This window comes from Giraffa tippelskirchi, chromosome 2 (assembly GCF_054371585.1).
Source record: "Giraffa tippelskirchi isolate mGirTip1 chromosome 2, T2T-mGirTip1v1.2.pri, whole genome shotgun sequence".
Lineage (NCBI taxonomy): Eukaryota > Metazoa > Chordata > Mammalia > Artiodactyla > Giraffidae > Giraffa > Giraffa tippelskirchi.
The window spans coordinates 139,485,416-139,503,386 of record NC_137276.1 but is presented as its reverse complement, the minus strand read 5'-3'; the positions used below and the strand labels follow the sequence as shown (position 1 = coordinate 139,503,386).

The window sequence follows — 17,971 nt, the reverse complement described above, 5'->3', positions numbered from 1 at the left end:
ATGGCACCCCACTCCAGTACTCTTGCCTGGAAAATCCCATGGATGGAGGAGCCTGAGAGCTGCCGTCCATGGGGTCGCACAGAGTCGGACATGACTGAAGCGACTTAGCAGCAGCAGCAGCAGCAGCAAGAGCTGTTAACAAAAATGGTAGCCCCTGTTCAGATTATTGTTGCTAAAATAAAGATAATACTAAATGCCAATGGCCTAGGGTGTGTGGAAGACTGCATTCAAGATTGTTTTGGGCTAGTTTCTTAATCAGCAAAGCAGTTTGAATTCTTCTCATGTATCTGTCAAATAAAACTACAGGCCTGACTGACCAACGTAATGCAAGTTATTACTTATGAAAAACAATAGCCTGGATCCTCAAGGTTCCTGTGAATGGTTTCTGAAGACAAATCTGTCCTAAGGGATGAAAAATACATCTTTAGAGTTAAATTATTACAGAACTTCAAAGTGTCTTTTCATTTGCCTAAGGAACTCATTTCTGTCAGTGAAGGCTGAGATTACGTGATTACCACAAAGCAAGAACATAGTACAGGAAGACTAATAATCTGTAATGGGAGAACTGATGGCAAAAGAGATATTTATTAAGCAAACAGAATGGGCGATTTGAAATGAAGGGAAGTAAGGCCTTTTGTTCAGTTTAAGACAATTCTTAAGTTTAATCTTGCTGATGAGCTAGAGAATATTAAGAAAATGCTGAATGAGAGAGTAAAAAAGAAAACTTGTTGTTCAGTTGCTAAGCCGTGTCTGACTCTTTGCCACCCCATTGACTGTAGCACTTCAGGCTTCCCTGTCCTTCACTATCTCCCAGAGTTTGCTCAAACTCATATCCACTGAGTCAGTGATGCCATCCAACCATCTCATCCTCTGCTGCCCCTTTTCTCCTCCTGCCCTCGATCCTTCCCAGCATCAGGGTCTTTTCTGATGATCTTCACATCAGGTGGTCCAAGTACTGGAGCTTCAGCAGAAGTCAACCCACAAAAAGGAGGGGGAAGAGATGGCATTCTTCCTAAAGTACTTTCCCTAGAAAGGAAGAGTTGGAGTGGGAGGTGCAGAGGCGTTTGCTGGCCGGTGAGAAGTGAGATGCGTTTCCTTCCCCTCAATCAAAGACTTTACCGTGTCCCAGGCTTGAGAGTAAGAGACATCGCACACATAAATAAGCAGATGGCTCTTTCTTCAGTTCTGAATCATCCAATTTGTCCCCAGTTTTCCAAAGTCACTTGGCAAAAGGCATCATCATGAAGCCATTAACTAATGATTGCAAATTCACCAAGCCTAGAAGCCTAATTTATACACAGGAAACTATTTGGACTTGTAAAGTAATTTTCTCCTGTTAAGACAAGGGACATCAAGCCTTTCTTAGCATAAAAGCAAAACAAACACAGAATCAAAAAATCAAGGGGGAAGCACTGCCGTTAGAAAATGAAGGAAATTTGCCAGCCTAGTCTCACAGCTTAACTTGTTTGCAGGGCCAGTTTCTAGTCAAAAAGTAGGATAATAAGAGTTGTAAATGGAATGTTAAAATGTGATTTATGACTTGACTGTGTCATGTCATTCAAGGTGATCCATTTTAACGTAGCTTCAAATATCAAAGCAAAGTTCTCAGTGTTGGCTTTTTTTGTTTGTTTTTTAATGAACTATAAGGTGGTCCTCACTGGAATTTATTTGCTGCTCAGCTGCTTGCAGTCTTTTGGAGAAGTGTTTCATTACAAGCTCAATGGCTATAAGATTAGTAAAACTCATCTCTCCTGGACCTTGAATGCTGAGCTAAGGGGATTAAGCTTTAAGCCACAAGCAGTGGGAGCCACCAAAGGTTTTAGTGTGGGGAAAGTCGTGACCAGATGAGTAACAGAAGGTTCTGGCCACAGTGAGTGGGATAGCTGAGGGAGACAGAGAGAAGGCGGGAACAGAAAAGTCAAGTCAGGAGATTAAACTGTGAAAAACATTCCAAAGAAAGAGCATTTCATAGCTGTAGAATCAGGGGCCATTGTTATTTCTTGACTGGTGTTGAATCATGTCACCTGGATCTGGAGACGAGCACAGGTCCCAGGACTAGGGCTCAAGAGCGCCCTTCTCCTTGACTTCACCCCTGACCCACGCCCTCCCCCCCACTTTCTGTCAGCTGACTGGAACCCCTCTCCACTCATGGTGAAAGGGTTGGTGGGGATGGGCTGGAGTGCAGAGAGAGGTAAACCAGATGAGCTTTGCCTGCCTGGAACCAAGATGGTGCTAAGGAGGTACCATGGGGAAGCGAAGCAGGGGTGGGGGTTTGGGACCAGCCTCTCTAGCAGCGTGTGCCTCTCCTCGCACAGATTTCTTTGCTTTTCTGGGCCTGAGATGCCTCAACCTTCTAACAGAAAGGCTACTGTGGATGATTGCCATGGTTCTTTCCAGCGTGAGAATTTATAAAATCAGCAGTGCGTTATTAATTTAAAGATGCATTTCATGGGCCACATTCAATTCAGTTCAATTCCAGGGTGGACACTGTGCAAAATGCCGAAGCTCCTGAGGGTTTGATTTCCTCCCTTTATTCCCCACCACTCCACTTCTTGTATTTTTCCATTATTTTTCAGATACAGTATTTTTCCCCCCATTCCTTTTTTTTTTTTTTTTCCATTTTCTGGTGGTAGCAGGGAGGGGGCTGTTTCCATAAGAGAAGACACTGAGATCATCTGTTTATTGACAGGACAAGGGACTAGTCGGCCAGCTCTTTTCCACATCATTCTGCTGATGATCCGCAGTCCTGTACCAGCAGGAAGAGGAAGTTGAACTCAACCTCCCTTCTGACTTTTGTTTTTTAATCACTGCTTTCTCCACCAAGCTGCAGGCTTCCAGATGTTCTAGGCAACTCTCCCTCACTGCCTATAGGTCAAGCAAGATGATTACTGTTACCCACTTTTCCCTAGGAAAACTAATAATGAAGGAGGTTGTTTATACTGTCTTGCTGTAGTTTAACTTGACAATAATTAATACGCATGTGCACACGTACACACAGAGCCCAGCCTCTTGAATGCAACTGCATCTGTTTAACCGTGGCCTGCTCAAATCTAACCAGAGAGCAGGGCCATGGAGGCCTCACTCCCAAGGAAATGACTGAACCCTGAATTAGTCACTTGTCTTTTAGTCTCCTGTGCTACTATTCCATTTTAGAACTATCAAATACTTATCTTGCTCATCTCAGTTGAAGCTGAGCTCAGCTAGGGTCTCCCCTATTTTACTGCCCCACCCCACCCCCAACCCCAGCCCAAGGTTTTCAACCCCCCACTTGGTGTCTCACTTCCTACACCAGCCTGGTTAATATTCTAAGTACAACTTCATCACCTCTAAAGAAAGAGAAATAGGTCAGCATAGGAAGTGAGAATCTATTTCTTCCAGTGCTCACAGCCCAAGGAGGCTAGAGATTTCCTCCTAACAATCCAGGATTCTGCGATGAGAACCAGGTTATTGGGCAGCTAGAAATACTTTAAAAATAAAACACTTAATACCCAAGAGAGGCCTATGTGGATGTACATGGAGCCCAAAGCTGGAGAGATGAGGAAAGACTTAGTTGCCAAAAAAGTATTATAGAGAATGTAAATTATTATTAAAATTAGAGGGAGCAGTTGATCCAGCCCCATCTCCTAGAGCAATAACAATAATATCTGTATTTTAATCTAGTACATACCATGCACTTCATATATATTAACATGAATTAGCACAACAATCCTAATAAGGTGTGCATTTTTATGCCCATTTTTTTAGAAAAAGAAAAGCTCTTCTCTGGTGACTCAGATGGTAAAGAATCTGCCTGCAATGCAGGAGACCCGGGTTTGATCCCTGGGTCGGAGAGATCCCCTGGAGAAGGGAATGGCAATTAACTCTAGTATTCTTGCCTGGAGAATCCCATGGACAGAGAAGTCTGGCGGGATATAGTCCATGGGTTCCCAGCGAGTCAGACACAACTGAGCAGACTAATACTTTAGATAAAGAAACCAGGCTCAGAAAGACCATAACTCTAACACAGATCTGTCCGACTTCAGAGACTAGAGATGATTACTTCTGCAAAAAGATAAGCTGCTGAAACTTAAACTTGGTAAAATAAAACCAAAGCCAGTGAACTGGAGGCAGACCTTCTGGGTCCAGGGACCAGCAGTGTGACCCTGGGTACATCCTTTAGGTCACACTTTCTTGTCTGTGAAATGCAAGTTTGGGATCCAATCATTTCTTCCAACCCAGCACCTGGGAGTGAGCTTTCTAGTCCCTGCATGTCTCTGCCACAGGAGCCAACAGCTAAAATCTTACCTTAGCACTACAGATCTCTAACAACAGGAAGTGCCACTTCAGAGGCTCTGGAAATGACTCAGAAAATCATTCTTTTCTCCAAAGAGAACCTATAATTTATATGACTGTGATTACCCCACTGGTCAGGGCCTAGGTAACATTCAGCACTGTTTATTCCACCAGCATTCCATTCCACGGCACTGACAACATTGGAGACAGAAGCTGTGCTCGATTTTTTAAATGCATGTGTTTAAAGGGGATAGTGACTCAAAAATTAAACAGGGTAAAAAATCAACATTACAACCCACACATACCTCTTATGTGAAAACCCATTACAGGAACGTGTTAATGGCAGGGAGGGCTGGGGTTATTTACCAGCAAGCAGTCTTCATTTAATAAAAGGAATCACCAGGATTCCTAAATAGTGTATGTTTATAGTCTGCAGAGACTGAACTTGATGGAGAGATAGACTAAACCAACGGTGACTGAATGCAGATCAAAACCAAAGTGAGAACATGCGTTATTTAAATTGAAAATAAGATATCCTGTTTACAAAGGTTTGCTTTACACATAAGCATTAGGAACCAATGTTTGCTGTACTGATGTGAGTGTCCCTTTGGTATGGCAGGAGCCCTCTGGGTACAAATCTACATTGAGGGGCTGGATGTACACAGGTGAGAGACGGAGAAAGGAAGGTGGAGGCGAGATGTGAGGGAGCCTCATTTCTGCTTAGAAAGGCATCATGACAGTAAAAATTGTATTGACTTAAAAAAAAAAAAAAGGGATGTTGCTAGAAAAGAGGATGATATATGGTGCAATTCTTCGAGTTAAACAACCAAAAATGAACCTTTGTCTAAGCCATCTAGAATATCAATAGGGCTTCTTTGGTCAGTATGTTAACCATTAAAGAGAGTTTGACAAGCAAAAGCAATATTTCTTGTAGCAAGGCCGGCAATCAGACAATGCTAGCATAAACAACATCTCCCAGGAGGAATCAGGAAATCTTATTACTGCCTTTGTGGTTTACCATGTCCTGACCCACAAACAACAAAACATTACCAACAATACACTGTGGATCACCTTTTAAAGTTTATACCCCCTTTTCATGTGGCATTTCTTATTTAATCCTCTTCACAACTCTTCAGGGTAAGCAGAGCCAATATATTATCTTCGTTTTGTAGACAAAGAAACAGGTTCAGAAAGGTAGAAGGATTTGTTTAACGACATACACATTTTCTGTAACAGGTTAATCTAAAACCCTGGACTTCTGACTCTTAGTCCAGTGTTCTCTCCACAATACCCCAATAGGATCTGAGGCTTGGAGCATCCTCTTTCATAGGCTTAAGTGGAAGGCAGCTCATATGTTTTGTGTGAAGATACAGACACAGCAATTTCCCACACTGGGAAGTTTGTGAATCAGTAAACAAGTATTTGTTGCAAGAAGTCTGCTCAATCGTATATTAACCCTGAAAAAGACTAAAACATGGGCCATGTCCTCAGGGAGCTGATAGCTGTGAGGCCTAGACTGTGAAGGGACTTGAAACCACAAGATGTATTATCAAAAGCAGTATTAGCATCAGTTAAGGCTCAGAGAATGAAGAGGTGAATCAGAAAGGGAAAATGGGAGGATGAGGGGAAGAAGGGTTAGTACCCAGGACAGGGCCCTAAGGCTTAAGGACTTGAAGGCCCACACAGGAGGGACTGTAGATTTAGGCCCACTGGAACAGGGGAGTTGGAACTGAAACCCCTACACAGATCTAGGACTTTCAAAGGACTTCATTGTCAGTGAAAGAAAACACAAGAAAAATCCTACTCACCGCATCAGTGATCATCAAGGGAGCTGGTCTCTGCCCAGAGTTTTGAATACAAAACAAAAAAGGCTTGCATGAGAAACCAAAACCTTAGCCTTTCCACAAAAGGGTGGAGTCTAGATTCACACTACTCACTCAGTATGAGAATTCCAAGACTAAGAATTTAGCATAAGAACTTGTCCACAAATACTCATAAAGCACCTTTCACAAAGGCTTCCCAGGTGGCCCAGTGGTAAAGAATCTGCCTGCCAGTTCTGGAGACATAGGAGACATGGATTTGACCCTTGGGTCAGGAAGATGCCCTGGAGGAGGAAATATCAACCTACTCCAGTATTCTTGTCTGGAGAATTCCAGGGACAGAGGACCATGGTGGGCTACAATCCATGGGGTCACAAAGAGTCAGACACAACTGAGTGACTGAACAACAACCTTGCAGAAGAAAAATGCAAAAAACTCTGAAAGGACACTCTGACCAGCCAGGCCAGATGGGATATCCCAGACAAAATAAACTCCACTGAAGTTTGCTCACAACCAAAAATTTAAAAACATATAAAGAAATATTCTCCCATGAGTCAGAATGGATAAACACAAAGAACTAGAGATTATCCCAAGAACCTGAGCATTACCCCAATTAAATTCTCTTTTGAAGCAAATTTTCCATTAGCTATCAAAAGTGGAGAGAAACAGCATGGGAGGTCTACATTTGCCATGATATTTTAGCATTTTCCATTTTAGGTTCTGAAAACCATCCCTCTTTATTTTGAAGATTCTGTTGGCCAAATAAGTTCAATAGCTGTAAGTCTCCATGACACCATGATAAAATGAACTTTAAAAAAGAAAAGAAAGAAAGAAAAGCCACAGATCTAGAAAAGATGTGTTCACTGTATCTAACAAAGGATTAGTATAAATCACATGTATTTTAAAATTCCTACAGATGTATACAAAAAAAGAAACAACACAATAGAAAATGGGCAAAGATTAGAAACAAGCAATTCACAGAAAAGGTAAAGAAAAAAAAGACCTATTTAACAAATTGAATAATCAGAGAAATACTTAACAAATTAAACCCACTGAAGTCTTTCTAAACCTATCATTTAAGCAACAATTTTAAAGTCTCATAACACTAGGTGTTGGTGGTGATGTGCAGAAACAAAAAGTCTTACATATGTCTGATGGAAGAACAAATTTATGCAACCACTTCAGAAAGAAATTTGGCAATATCTTGTAAAGCTAAAGTTACTTTACACCCCAGTAGCTCCAAGCACACATGTGTAAGGAGACATGCTTTGCCAACAAAGGTCCATATAGTGAAAGCTATGGTTTTCCCAGTAGTCATGTATGGATGTGAGAGTTGTGCTAGAAAGAAAGCTGAGTGCCAAAGAATTGATACTTTCATATTGTGGTGCTGGAGAAGACTCTTGAGAGTCCCTTGGACTGCAAGGAGATCCGACCAGTCAATCCTAAAGGAAATCAACCCTGAATACTCACTGGAAGGACTTGATGCTGAAGCTGAACCTCCAATACTTTGGCCACCTGTGCAAAGAGCAGACTCATTGGAAAAGACCCTGATGCTGGGAAAGATTGAGAGCCAGAGAAGAAGGGAGTGACAGAGGATGAGATGGTTGGATAGATCACCGACTCAAAGGACATGAGTTTGAGCAAATTCTGGGAGGTGGTGAAGGACAGGAAAGCCTGGTATGCTGTAGTACGTGGGGTCACAAAGTTGGACACAACTTAGCAACTGAACAGCAACAATTCAGTAAGAGATTACACCTGAGTTACAATGGATTATCCAGACCTAGAGACAGGGATGGGGGAGCCTGGTGGGCCCCTGTCTTTGGGGTCGCACAGAGTCGGACACAACTGAAGTGACTTAGCAGCAGCAGCAGAGACAGATCAACCTCAAAATTAAAACTCTGAGTGAAAATGCTAGTTTATACTATTTTTAAACATTTTGAACACATACAAAATAATCTATAAGGATACAACTTATGCGATTTAAAATAATGTTTAAAACATCTGCGGGAATGATGAATATCATCTCCAGGATAGTAGTTACCTCTACGGAGAAAGAAGGAAGCAAGGAAATAGGAGAGTCTTAGCTATTGATTGGTACCTTTTATTTATTTCCAGAAAGAAAGATCTATAGCAAAATTGGTAAAAGTCTCCTATTTAAGGAGCAGTTATCATTTTGCTTTCTAAACTTTTTTTTAAAAAGATAATTTTATTTATTTATTTATTTTTGGCTGTGCTGGGCCTTCATTGCTGCACGGGCTTTTCTGTAGCTGTGATGAGTGAGGGCTACTCTCTAATTGCGGTGCGTGGGCTTCCCATTGTAGTGGCTTTTCTTGTTCTGGCTCCTGGGCTCTAGAGCACAGGCTCAACAATTGTGGCACACAGGGCTTAGTTGTTCCACCGACATGTGGGATCTTCCCAGATCAGGGATCATTGGCAGGCAGATTCTTTACCACAGAGCCACTAGGGAAGCCTCTGCTCTCTACACTTTTGCATATGTCTGAAATATTTCATAATGTAAATTTTTTAATGTTTTATTTTAAAAGTTGACGCACTGTGCCTAGCCCCATATCAGAGAGCAAGATGGCTTCAGTGAGGTTGGCCAGGACTGAGAAAAGTCCTCCTAACCATTACTGAGAGAGAGTAGAATTTAGAGGTCACAGTCCCACGGAGAGAGACGAGGAATGAGACCATAAGGTACACCAGGCAGGGCTCTCACACACCTCTACCAGCCCAGTCGGATCAGGGCTTGTTTATTCAGAGATTGGAGACCCCAGCAGCTACAGCCACAAGCGCTTTGTCTTGGAAGGAAGTTCCTAGCCCCAGTGGATGACTCAGCCTGGCCAGAGAGTTGGCAAAGACTGAGCTGGTCCTTCTCACCTCTGAAATGCCAGTTTGATTTGGTTGTTAATTATACACTTCGCGAGACTGGAGTCCCACCTAGTAAAGCCAACCATAGTGTGGCCTCCAAAATTCAAAAGAGGAGTGGGTGGAGAGGAACTCTGCATGTTATCAGTTGAATCTTCTTGCTTGTTTTATAACCTAGGTGTTAGAATTAGTAGTTTTTAAAAAAATCTATGGCATTCACTTAAAACAGGAATCAATCAATATCCCATTCTTGAATCAAGCAAACTAGTGAGCGTTCAGGGGTGAAAAAATTTTTTCTAGAGAAAAAGAAAGGAACAAAAAATATGCTCTGAATGCAACATCTCTTACATGAAAATAATTTTTAAAGTGATATAACAGTAGGCATGCTAAAGTGACAGACTATAGTCTTCCTCCTCCTTCCTAAATTTTTTATAATGATAGTTAATTATCACTTTTTTATAGTAACAAAATTTTTAAGAAAAAGGAGTAACACTGTATTTCTGAAATCAATTAGTTCTACTGATTGAGAGAAATAGATCTTTTTTGGTACCTGGAAGAGAACCTTACAATTGCTTAAAAAATCAATTTTAATTAATGACATTCCACCTTTCTCAAAGAGAAAAGAACTATATTCTATCTTCTCCCCCTGAACAAATTTAAAAATTGAAACAATCCTTTGAAATCACTAATGTTCTGTTTAAATAGGCATTTTATCAGCATTAATACTAGCAACTGGTAGGAACACATTAACTAGTAATTTTGTGAGGTCCAGGTTTCAAAAGCACTGTATGCCATTTGTGGGTTTTACGAAACGGACTTTTATGAAGTTGGACTCCTATATAAACCTCCCAGGACAGTCATTCAGCCAGGCAGTTACTAGCATGAAAATCAGCAGGTCACATCCTTTATCTGAACAGGGTCACACTCAGGGAGAACTATTTATACCAGGACTAAGCACTATTATAATAGGAAGGAATTGCCACCCCTTCTGCTTAGGTGTAAGGAGAAACTTAAACAAGCCATTCTTATACTATAACCTTGTATTTATAGCCAGTGAAAAAGGCCAGTTATTGAAATCCAACTTTGTAATTCTCCATTCAGAATGACACTGTAGGAAAAACATCATGTTTAACTCTGTCGTTTGACATTTTTCATACCAAGTGGGTGTGTTTCCTGTTTGAATTTCAGCCACACTCTTATTACTGAGCTGCTCACATCTACCACGGTGATCTGAAAATAAAACTGGCTATTTGCCCAGATACCTCAGTGTACAAAACACAGCAAGTTAGAAGTAGAATGGAGATTTAGAACTTGAGAATTATAAATCTGAAAGGTAATGTAGGTAGTTAATTCCCCCGACCCTGCCTTTTTATTTTCTAAATTGAGAATACCAAGACTCCAAGCAGTCCTGTCTGAACTGGCTTGGTGCAGTTTCCCAGTGACTTGAACACAGTACAAGGGAGTATAAAATGCTGTATTCCAGACTTATCCTTCTTGCCCCCAGTGTGTGTGTGAGTGCTCAGTCACTTCAGTCTGTGTCTGATTCCTTGCGACACTATAGACTGTAGCCCACAAGGCTCCTCTGTCCATAGGATTCTCCAGACAGGAATACTAGAGTGGGTTGCCATGCCCTTCTCCCGGGGATCTTCCTGACCCAGCTATCGAACCCACATTTCCTGCATTGCAGGCAGATTCTTTATCCACTGAGCCACCTGGGAAGCCTGCCCCCAGTGTGTAGTCTAACCCTATTTTTCCTTGACAGTCAGAACCAACTGGCCCAGCCAACACAGTAACCCCCTTCCTTCCTTTTTGATTCAGAGACATGAGCTTTGCCCAAGATTACGAAACTATTCAGTGGGAAAAAGAAGACTAGAATTCAGAATTCACTCTTGCTTCTCACAAGACAGTAATTAAACAACATTTACTGATGTTTACCTTCAGCCCTGCATTTTCTTAAGCAAGATGCATGGAACATCTCATTTAATCCCTACAATGAGAAAAACAAATACTGCATAGTATTGCTTATATGTGGAACCTAGAAAACTGGTACAGGTGAATTTATTAGCAGAGCAGAAATATAGTCACAGAGGTAGAGAACAAACTTATGGTTATCAAGGGGAGAAGATGGGGGTGGGGGAGTGGTGAATTGGGAGATTGGCATTGACGTATACATACTACTATGTATAAAATAGAGAATACCAATGAGAACCGACTGTACAGAACAGAGAACTGAATAGGTGGTCTGTGGTGACCTAAACGGTAAGGGAACTCTGAAAAAGAGGAGATATATGTATATGCATAGCTGATTCACTTTGCTGTACAGCAGAAACTAACACAACATTGTAAAGCAACTATACTCCAATTTAAAAAATGTTTTTAATGTGGTTAAAATTAGAAAAAAAAATCCCTGCAATAGCACTTTTAGGAAATATGCTATTATTATCCCCATTTTACAAAAGGAAGGGCTTCACTGGTGGCTCAGATGGTAAAGGGTTTGCCTGCAATGCATGAGACGTGGGTTCAATCCCTGGGTCAGGAAGATCCCCAGGAGAAGGGAATGGCACCCCACTCCAGTATTCTTGCCTGGAGAATCCCAAGGACAGAGGAGCCTGGCGGGCTACAGTCCATGGGGTCGCAAAGAGTTGGACATGACTGAGCAACTAACACTTTCACTTTACAAAAGGAAAAACGGAGATGTGGAGAGCTCAAGTTACAAGGTCACAAGGCCGTCACTGATAGAGCTGGGATTTGAAAGAGGTAGTCGGATGCCAGACCTCCACTCTCATCCACTAGGTTCTTCCTTCTTCCTTCCCATCTGTCACCCACTCCAATGCCATTTCCACTACACAGGCTCAAAGGGGTCCCATTCCTTCATCTCTTAGCACTGTGCCTTAGCACCCAGCACAGTGTCTGACACAGACTCGTCACTTAGTAAGAGTTTGATAAAAGGGGTTGAACTTCTCTATGTAACAAATATAGGCAACTCCAGATGCACTGTTCTTAAAATCAATATTGAATTATGTAACTCAAGGATAGTGACAAACTAAGGCTGATTGAAAACTTCCTGGCCTGAAGCCATGGCAATTTAAATCATAAGAGGTTTGGCTTGAGGGTTTGTTTGGGTTTGTTTCCTAAGCACTTCCATGTGCCTAGACTGTACTGAGTACTTCACATACATCATTGTATAGAACTGCTCACAGAAATCCTGTAACATATGTCTATGATTATCCCCAGTTTACCCTGGTGGAGTAGCTTGCCCAAGACCATGCACTAGTACAGGGTAGAGACAGACTTTTCACACAGAAATGTTTCATTCCAAACTGTGCACTTTTCTACTATAAATATAAAATGAGTGTTAACCCGGCCATTCGTACTATTTTTCCCAAAATCTTTTCATCAGTTTGTTAACATAAATATTCATGTTGAAGACCCCCCACCCCCACCACCCACTTCAGCTGTACAGAATATTCTTGGGCCCCAGCAGCTAGAAGGAGAAAGGAAGGAGGGCAGTGCCAACTCAGCAGGGAGGCCAGGCCGATCACCCTCTAGAGAACATAGTTCTGCCCCTTTCTCTGAGATACAGACAGTAAGGATTTGGGCAGCGCCCAGGCAGCAAGCATTTATCTTGTTTATAACCTGCCCATTCCTCCTCAGCCACACCTCTTTCCTTTACAGGACCCAGTTCAACTAGTCTGTCTCTGCTGATGAGGTGTCTACATCTCCCCACTCTGGGGATTCAGGCTCAACTGGGCAATAGAACCATCCATCATTATGTGGTTTCTGTGAAAGTGGGCTCCAAATTCCAAAGGATGAGCTTCCAGTGAACCCCTACAGCACATCTCATGATAAAGTCCTAGACAGCATTCACCCAGTAAGGAGACCAACCAATTCATTCCCCAAAGGCAGAAGCAAGCACAGAAATACACTAAACAGGAGAACTGCACTCCATAACCCACCTGGAAACCACTGGAAAAGCAGGGCGTGAGAATGTACTTGAAGCCTGATCCACCTCTCTCATTAGGACTGAGAGACAGGTGAGAAAAGAGGAATTCCTTGAGGCACCGGAGAGGCCTCATAAACACTATTTTTTAAATTTTGTTTTTATCACTTTTCTTTAAAATTTATTTATTCCTCTGGCCTCTTCTAGGACCCTCCTCTTGTTTTCCGCCATTAGTACCTTAGTGGTCTTAATATTATTATTTAGTGGTCTTAATATTACTTTTGTTACAAGGTTGTGATGGGAGTGGGGGAGAGCCAGGTAGGCTATATTTCACCAAAGATAATGTAGACCTTGGCGCTAGTGGTAAAGAAACTGTCTGCCAATGTAGGAAATGTAAGAGACATGGGTTCAATCCCTGGGTAGGGAAGACTCCCTGGAGGAGGACATGGCAACCCACTCCAGTATTCTTGCCTGGAGAATTCCACGGACACAGGAGCCTGGCAGGCCACAGTCCATAGGGTCGCAAAGAGTCGGACACGACTGAAGTGACTTAGCACACACACATGAAATGCTGATCTCGAAATATTTAATAATTTACCTGAAAAATCAATGAATTGGTTTCATTTTCTGGGTTCTGTGTATGCCTATGGCATGGCAAAATCAATACTTAGTTTCTCTAGATTTCATGAGGAATGTTTAAACAGCCCCTGTGTCTAGATTCTGCTATTAAAAATACAATATTAAAAATATTAAAGGCCTATACAGAAAATAGGCTTATGTGGTGACTCACCATTTAATGTACTGATGTTGAAAAAAGAGGATTAATGCCTTCCTTGAAGACAAGCCCTGTTATATCAGACTTGTGTGTCATCATTCAGGGCACATGATGCCTAAGTGATTGACTAAAATGTGTACCACAAAAATAGCATGACAATTAAAACCCACACTTACAAGGATCCTTACATATATTATTTCTTGTAGTCCCATTAAAGTAGGCATGATTGATAGTGTTTACAAAAGATCTGAAATCCAGAGAGGCAAAGGTACTTCGTCCAAGGTCACAAAGAGGGGAAATGGAAGCTAGGACTAATGGAATGCAATCCTGTGGACTTCCCAACTTGCCCTCCCACCTCCCAGCATCTACCGCCAGTCCTTACACAGGCTGCAGGCCATCCTGAGCCTCACGGACATTAGTTATCTATATGAGAAATAGGCTATGATTCCAACTATTTATGAACATCGTATCTTAAATATACAGTATTAGCTAAAGTCTGAAGGTACAAAAAATTTGAAATGTCATGGCTTAAAAGGTATTATAATTCAATGCTTCCATTTTGCAAAGAAAGAATCTGAGATCTGGGGAGGTGAATTGTCTTCTAATTCAACCAACAGTTAGAGTACACTTACTTCGGGCAAAACCTTCTGCCAGTTCACACAGTGTACACAGTGTACGTTACTTGTTTAGTAGCAGAAATAAAACAAATATACCGTTTATTAAAATATAGTAGGCAAAAGTATTGTAAAGTGCCATCCTCTAGGAATCTCTTCTAAGCAAATATAAAAAATGTGGTAAAAATGTATATGCAAGCAAGGTCATTTTGCATTATTTATAATGGTAAAACCTTGATAGAACGCTAAATATCTGGGGCATTCCCTGGAGGTCCAGTGGTTAAGGACACACTTCTACTTCAAGGGACACTGGTTCCATTCCTGGTCGGGGAGCTGAGATTCTGCATGCAGCATGAAATGGCCAAAAAAAAGAAAGAGAAACCTAAATGTCTAACAGTATCAACAATAGTTGAATGATTACACTAATTATGGCACAACTATATCATGAAACATTGAAAAACCACCTGAATCACATTTTATGAGAATATTTAATGATCTGAGCAAATGTCCATAACATAATAAGAACTGAAAACATCAGAATACAATATTTTATGTATAGTTTGAGTGTAATTTGAAACATTTGGGCCCAAAATGTTAACAGTGGCTAATTCTAGGCAGTGGGATATGAGCAATTATTAATTTCTTCTTAACATTCTCTGTGTTGTCAAAATTGTCTACGATGGATGTGTATATCTTTCATAATTAGCTAAACAAGCAAATATTTTTCAAAGTGCTTGGCAGTCTCTTCCAAGATTCCTTTCCACTGGAGCCATTTGAGAATAATAGTAGACAGGAGAGGCAGACTGGGGCAAACAACCTGCAAAGTGCTAAACTTAATTCCCTTTACATCAGGGGCCTGTTAAAGATTTCTGAGCAAAAAGGTAATAACTAGGGCTGGGCTTTAGGAGCTGCATCTGCTGTGGGGCAGAGGATGGGGAGGAAGGAATTGAAAGCAGAATCTGATGGGCTGTCAGAAGCAGTCAGTGTAACCCTAGCTCATAAAGGCTGAAGTTCATGCAGACTGTGGGAAGAAGGAGGGGAGCCCTGCCAGAGACACTGCACAGGCTTAGTGTTGGTCATTTGTGGAGAAGAAAATGCTGAACATCAGTTAGAATGCAGCTTCAACATCACCCTTTGGACTTCATACTGAAAAAATGAAACACAGCCATAGGAGAGAAAATATTGAATCAAAAACCCTGACCAAAATCATCCCTCCCTGGCTTAAAAAGCCAGGAGCTGCCATCTGACTCATGGTTAATTTCATTCTGGTCATTCTGAATTGTGTTACTGACGTCACAGCTGTGCAGTGCAAGATATAATAGAATCAATACTCAAATCACTCAGAGCCATGCCCAGCACAGTCCTTGGACAGAGGAGAAGAGCCAGCAAACTTCTCACCACTTCTTGTTTACCCTCTTTTTGCTCTTGCCCCATTTTTTCTTTTGTAACTCTGAAATTGGCAGTTTTACCCAATGGCTAACTATCAAAAACAAACCGCGGAGGGGTTAAAAATATGGAGAGAAAGTGACTGGAAACATGTGCACCAGAATATTCACAGTGCCATCTGTAGGCAGTGGAATTCATGGGGATGGATGTCATCTCTTTTTATTTAATCATATTTCTTCATATTTTTCTAACTAACATGTAGTAATTTTGGAATGAAAAAAGTCATTTAAAAATGTCAAATCATGAAAAAAAATTTTAACAATGGCTTGGACATCAGAGTCCTAGCAGAAGGATTGGTGTCCAAGGTCGACTCCAGTGTCAATGTTTGCAAACAAGTAATTTAAACACAGCACCTGCCACCTCAGACAAACATATTCTTCCAACTGTTCCCTATATTCTGGCTGCTTTTATGTCCCTCAGGCTTCCTAATCTCTTCATAGCCTCTGCTTATTTTCCACCAGACATTTCTACTTTCCCTGAATATCTCACATGGGACATTCGGGTTTTAAACCACCTCTTTCCTCATGGAACAAAAAGGCTTTGTCCCATCAGAGAACTTCTAACATTTGGAAGACTTTCTATCGATGCTGCTGCTGATGAAGTTGATGATGAAGTTGAGGGGTTTAATTAATTTATTCTTTAGTTGAAGGATAATTGCTTTACAGAATTTTGTTGTTTTCTGCTGAATATCAAAGTTGATGTTTTGACCTGGAAGCTTCCTTTCCTTACTCTCTGGAATTAAACATACAGTCCCTTGTCTATCTTCTCAAATAAACGTATATGTGTTATATAAATAAGTGATAATAAATCTTTATGTGTTGCAAGGTAAATCAATGCATCAGGAGAAAGAGAGTAGTTAGTTTCCTAAGGAATAAGAACTTAAAGGAGTACTGAGGATTCATCCTTTCAACAAAATTCATTGATCCTAACAGTGCCAGACAGTGTGTTTGGGACTGAGATGAAACTACAGGTGACAAGATGAACAAAGTCCAAGCACTTTGGGAACTAAAGGAAGGGCATCACCGGTTGGAGAGGAGACCCACAAGGCTTCCAGAGGGGCTGATGGACCTGGTTCTGAAAAATGAATGTGATTTCCAAAGAGCTGTCAGTGTACCCAATGGAGGGGCAACAAGGCCAGTTCCTAGGCCAGGTGGTATGCAGGGTACCCTCGATTTGAAGAGTAATCAAGCTGATGGGCCATGTAGGAAAGCTTGACCTTCATTTCACAGAGCATAAGGAACTATTACAAGCCTTTCAGCAAGGAATAACCTGGAAAGACCCATAGTTTAGCCATGAGAAATGTACTGGAGAGGCGGAGAAGGAGGTAAGTTGAAGGGTGCAGAAGGTACCTTTAGAGAAGTGGTTCTTAATGGGACTACTGCTTCCTGAGGGATATCCTAAAGATTTATGAGACATCTTAACTGTCACAGTGACTGAAGGGCCACTGGCATTTAATTGGCAGGAGCTAATGATGCTAGATATACTGCAATGGGTAACATAGTCTCACAGGAGGAAGAATGGCCTTACCGCTCACATGATGTTCAAATGTCCCACTAAACAATTACACAGGTGAAACACCTGTTGACAATTGTCTGAGCCCAGAACATAATTCCATTTTATATGTAAATATTGTGCATACATTTTATATATGCCATAAAGACAGGCATACAGATCAATGAAATAGAATAGAGAGCCCCAAATTAAACCCTTACACTTACGGGCAATTGATTTTGACAAGGGTATCAAGATAATTCAATGAGGAAAGTATAGTCTTTTCAACAAATGGTGCTGGGGCAGCTGGATATCCATAAATGAAAGACTCTTATCTCAAACCATACACAAAAATTAACTCATAATGATCAAAGACCTAAGTGTAAGAGTTAAAACTATGAAAGTCTTAAAAGAAAACATAGGCATAAGTCTTCATGACCTTGGAGTAAGCAAGTTTCTTAGATATGACACCAAAAGCAAGCAATAAAAGAAAAAACATATATTAGACGAGATCAAAACAAAAAACTTTTGCATGCAAATGACTCCATCAAGAAAGTAAAAAGACAGTCCACAGGATGGGAGAAAGTGTTAGCAAATTATATATCTGATAAAGATCTAGTATCCAGAATATATAAAGAACTCTTAGGGCTCAATTATAAAAAGATGAATATTCAATTTAAAGATGAGCAAAGGATTTCAAGGGCTTCCCTGGTGGCTCAGATGGTAAAGAATCTGCCTGCAATGCAGG

General features: G+C 41.1%; 1 protein-coding gene and 1 long non-coding RNA gene across 3 annotated transcripts in view; one reads left to right on the top strand and one right to left on the bottom strand.

Annotated features, from left to right (window-relative positions):
- LOC145538589 (uncharacterized) overlaps positions 1-6,128 on the bottom strand; it is a 169,451-nt gene extending 163,323 nt beyond the window's left edge. The window contains exon 1 of one of the 2 annotated variants that reach the window (XR_014077064.1): positions 6,081-6,128. This is a non-coding gene — a long non-coding RNA (uncharacterized LOC145538589). The remainder of the gene's footprint in view (positions 1-6,080) is intronic. The other variant, XR_014077063.1, reaches the window with a different exon arrangement.
- SLC7A14 (solute carrier family 7 member 14) overlaps positions 1-17,971 on the top strand; it is a 106,024-nt gene that overhangs the window by 14,027 nt on the left and 74,026 nt on the right. The gene's annotated exons all lie outside the window — the stretch shown is intronic.